The sequence below is a fragment of the Alosa pseudoharengus genome, unplaced genomic scaffold (genome assembly GCF_046254945.1).
Source record: "Alosa pseudoharengus isolate Yale_2024_CS ecotype anadromous, Long Island Sound unplaced genomic scaffold, YU_APseudo_1.1 YU_APseudo_1.1_scf_19, whole genome shotgun sequence".
NCBI lineage: Eukaryota > Metazoa > Chordata > Actinopteri > Clupeiformes > Clupeidae > Alosa > Alosa pseudoharengus.
The window spans coordinates 17324934-17329933 of NW_027468657.1; the positions used below are offsets into that span (position 1 = coordinate 17324934).

The following is a 5000-nucleotide window of genomic DNA, read 5'->3' on the forward strand; positions in this document are numbered from 1 at the left end:
ACATACATTTAGCTTGATACATTATAACTACTGCATTTTATAATTCATAGATCCACATGTTGTAAATTCAGTTCCCTTTTGTCAGAGCGAGTTGACGAGAGTAAGGTTTGCGGATCCAAAAAAGAGAGCCCATTGCTCCATCACAAAGCAAGCAGGTTATTACAGGCCTTGCACACTCGGCTCCAGTGTTTCCAAAACACCTTTAATTACAGTGGGGAGCCGGCGTTCTGAAGGGACCAGAAGAGCACAGGCAGGCCTAATCATCAGGTGGCGCAGGGCCCTCTCTGTCTGTCAGTCACCGTGAACATTCACTGGAGTCCCCATCCATTACCTTTAATCTACACACTCAAAAGGCCTCTATTTCCCATCCATTACCTTTAATCTATACACTCAATAGGCTACTACTCAACCATATATGGATTATGACAGAGAGGAATACACCCGCACGCAAGAGAAAAGGGGGTCTTTAGATGGTGTTTCTCCTACAGGTGTTCATAGTTGGTGTTGTGGTGCTGTGCTGTGTGCTGTTGCTCTGTTCTCCTACACTGTGTTCTGCTATGACATGAGTGTTGTGTTTTGTTATGCATTGGATAGTGTTGTGATGTGATTTTGTGCTGTTGTATGTTTGTGCAATCAGTGAGGCTATTGTGTTGTGTTGTGTTGTGTTGTGCCGTGCCGTGCCGTGCCGTGCCGTGCCATGCCTTGCCGTGCCGTGTTGTGTTGTGTTGTGCTGTGTTGTGTTGTGCTGTGCTGTGCTGTGCTGTGCTGTGGACAACATACTGTACCAAGCCTCCGAGTTACAATATCACTCACAGTTTACACAGCCTACACATGTGAATGTGCCAAAAATGGAAATGTGAACCAAGAACAAAGTCCACTCACTTCAGAATGCATTATTTTTCCCTTCAATCATTTTGTTAGTCATTATGTTTTCAACATTTGTGTAAATAATTACTTTATTTCTGCATAGTTTTGAAGACCTACATGGCTACATTTTTTATTTCTGCCAAGAAACCAATAAGTGCTAAACCTCTCTACCACAGAGATTTCAGGAAGTCTTCATCAGCAAATTAATTAGGATAACAGCAAATTCTCCTCAAATTCTTTCCCATTTCAAACAAAAAGTATCATTGCTGGTGCTGTTGTTTTTGTTGTCGTTATACTGTTATAAGCTACTTTTTTCCATAGTATCCTTTTATAAAAGAGATGCCTGAGTGAGGTAAATTGTTTAACCGTGAGAAAGGCTATGTGAACTGTTCATAAGACATTTGATGAAACAGTGTAAGAAGCTGGAAATCTGCCACGGACTCTCTTGTATGCTTGTTTGTTCCGATGACTGTTTGTTTGAGGAAACCACATTATTGGCAGACAAGGCCCCCCATTACAGTAGAGGGAGCAGGGCAACAGGACTGCTGACACACTGAAGTTAGTTGGACACAATAATGTGGGCTATTCAGCTGCGCAGAAATTCACACGCCACAACAGCCGCAGTAATGCTGTACACTGCATCTAGGTCCCCAGAGATGGCAAGGGCTGTCGATAAGCAGGCATGTAGGCTAGCAGTAAACAATCACCTAGCGATAAAGTTTTTGCAGAGTGTTGCACATTGTAGCCTATTTCTTTTTTTACTTGTAATTATGTTTGTAAAATCTGCCGCGGGTGCCATCAATGCGACTTTAAGGTTAACATGACATCCTCTCTGATATCGTTACTTGACATTCTGTTACTTGTGGGCTATAGGCTATTTCGTCTCACGGTTCGAGTCCCGTTGAACTCCTTGTTCGTTGGCTCCCCTTACCTTGAACTTTGGAGCCCTCAAAGTGAGTGTTTCTTTTGAAACATATCCGTGGCGTTAATTCAGAACTTGAGAGGGACCCTCTTCCATTCAGACACAATTGTTGAAAACAGTCGTATTCAGGTGCGCAACGGGATGGTTATGTCGAACCAATAATAACTTTGAATGGCCACCTCGGAGAATGCTCTCGATAACCTGCCGCGAAAGCGCGTCAGCTCGCTTCTGGTTTCTACAGGCAACCCTTGCGCGGTGGGCGGGAGCTATGGCTGCGGCTTCCCACAGAAGGTTGATGGCAGTTTAGAAAAGGGAGGGGGACAGAACATTTCTCAGCGGGCCTACCCCCAAAACGGCCAAATATGTTGGCCACAAGTTTCATCTAGGCGACAGGGAACACTCGCCTGTGTGACGCCTATGCGACTGTGTAAAAAGAAAATATGAACATAATGATCATAATCTCTTCTCCATTATCCTACATTGATTTAGCAATTTAATTAAAAATGTGGGGTGCAGAAGTTGAGATGGGCCGAGAGTGGATAGCCTACTCTGAAACTAAACATTCAAATGTTGCATATGTATTTGTAAGTTTACAAATTAAATAGTCTTTCAATGAATGTAGCCTAGACTACGAGCCGACACAAAGGCCTCTGATGTAAGGGCTACCTCACTTTGGCGGTAGGCTACAGAACTCTAGTGGCGAATGAGAGGAGTGCGGGTAGCCAGGCAACAGCAGGTGGAGGACCGTTTTATGATTAGATTCTAGGCCTAGCCTACATATGTGAACTGTCGACGTAATGGCACATGATTGAATCACCATTGCGACCTACATTTTAGGACATAACATTATACCTAGGCCTAGTTATTTTAAGTCAACAGTTTATTTTCTATTTTTAAGATATTCATATCTGTAAATTCTCTGAAATGCTCAGTCCAAATAATATATCAGGTTTCTGTTTGTTTGCTGTTTTGCTGGTGTTGATTTTTAATTTCTTCTAAGCAGATACAAAGGCTCTGGCAAACGCATGAAGGACTGTTTTTTCGGTCTCTCGTTCTGGAATTAGATAAATAGGAAGCGAGAGAGAAAAGAGGCTGTGCACTCCGTCACGCTGAGCAGCACTTGAACACGTTTGCCACCACAGTAGGAGGGGGGGACGTGCGGGGAATCCTAACGCTAGGCCCGGGGCTCGGCCGCGGCACTCCGCTGCCAAGCCAGAGAGACAGGAAACAAGCATGGCACAAAAGAGGACATTGCAGTCTTTGTCCCGTAACAACAGCCGTTTTGTAAGTTGAAGCACTTGCGTCGAGAAAAAGTCTTCTAAAGGGAAGGGGGGTGTAGCCACTGGCAAACAGAACTGGCACTGATCAAAGAGGGAGACAGAAGCAGTTGGCAGTTGTGCGCAAAAAGAAAGAGAGTTGACTTTTTCATGTTGAGGTGAGTTATAAGCACTTGGAGGATGTCGTTTTCCACATGATGAACTTATGGTAGGCTAGGCTATTTGAGCTGTTGTTTAGGCTATGTCATCATTATAAAAATAGACCTGTTTAATCAAAACAATCAAAGGGGGAAACTAATAATGCAGTAAAAAAAACGACATGCATCTAACCTGGACCTGTAGCTCTGTCCGCTACATTAATCCAACACTAGATGGCGCGGTTCTTCTATTTACAGGGCAGTAGTCATTACACGGAACCTGATAAAGACATGAGCGATGTGTACGGTAGGCCTATGTCTAAGATGGCTGTTTTAGTGCTGTTTCGCAGTCGATATTGTGAGTTCCATGTACACTGACGGGATTTTATTCAAAATGGAAAATATGTTGGCCAATTTTCCCAAAGTATTCCCTAGATGCAAAATGGCAAAACAGTAGCCTATACAATTTTCCATTGTTTCTGACTTAAGTTATCATAGTCCAGAAACTTTGTATTAATATAGAAGACAGGTGTGACACCTAAGATGTTTTGTTCTTGTAATTTATGTTCACACTTCCCCCTTATTAAATAAAAAATAACTTGAGCACCCATTGCATAGGTTGTAGTGAGGGAGCTGTTCTGACAGAAATTGAAATCGAGAGAAGCAAAGTATTCCTTGCTTTATTTCCCACACTGTTTGTTGGGTCTACTCTGTCATCAGCCTCAAAACATCCCCTCTGTAAGACTGCGCACTGTGCCCATATTCAGTCCTTCCAGGCAGGGAGGATACAGTGTGTCTTAATGAGTTCAGAGGAAACGTTAGCCAGAGGATGAGCGAGTGAGTGAGCAAGGGGAAAGGGGAGAGAGTTCCCCTCCTGGTCGACATTCAGCAGGCCTGCTATCCGTCTTTAAAGGTCCCGTAAATAGCAGCGCTGCAGGGACAGGAGAAGGGGGGATAAGGAGACGCCTAATCAGGTAAGAGGAAACGCAGTCAGAGAGGTTATAGAGTTGAACAGAGGAGATAAACCACCAACCTAAACCACTCGTCAATTGGGTGAGAGAGTCGAACAGAGGAGATAACCTAACCCACTCATCAATAAGAGAGGGTGAACATGTGGAAGAGATGAAATAACCCAACCCACTTGTCAGTTAGCTGCTGCACTGTCAACTGCACTGGGATCAGTCTCTCACACAGTCCTGTCATTGTTCCTGTCCTGTATATGTGAATATTTGTGTGTGTGAGTGTATGTATGTATATGAAAGAATCATACACAAGGGCTCTCTGTCAGATGAAAGAAGTTAAGGAATACGTATTTATAGCACATGAAAAACATTTACTGTAGTAGAAGCAGAATATACATGTTAACTTAAAGATGTAAGCACAACAGTAAAAGGAAAATAAAATGCAGAAAATGAGAGGAAGCGTCATTTGAAGTATAGAATTAGACACAGAGAGTCTTTGTTGTTCTGTGGTGTGCTGCATGTTTACTGTCAGTTGTGTTTAGACAGACAAAGGCTCCCCAACCCCAACCTTCACACACACACACACACACTCCCCACCCCACCCTGTCCAGGAGAAAATCTGTTGAGGGGGATTTGACGAGGTCAGAGAGGTCCTGCACCCCCCACCCCTCCACACACACACACACACACACAAACACACACACACACACACACACACCTCCGCATCCTCTTCCATCCATTCCCCATTCACACAATCCCACAGGATTACACTTGACGGCTACTGCTTTTCATTACTGCTGTAGACTACCCTCCCCTCAGTCAGGAAAGTCTGTTT

General features: G+C 43.8%; 1 protein-coding gene across 1 annotated transcript in view; it reads right to left on the minus strand.

The window, feature by feature from the left end:
- Positions 1 to 1976, minus strand: part of LOC143132870 (A-kinase anchor protein 13) — a 46430-nt gene extending 44454 nt beyond the window's left edge. The window contains exon 1 of the mRNA XM_076292694.1: positions 1799 to 1976. The gene's annotated coding sequence lies outside the window, so the exon portion shown is untranslated. The remainder of the gene's footprint in view (positions 1 to 1798) is intronic.
- Between the last annotated feature and the right edge of the window lie 3024 nt (positions 1977 to 5000).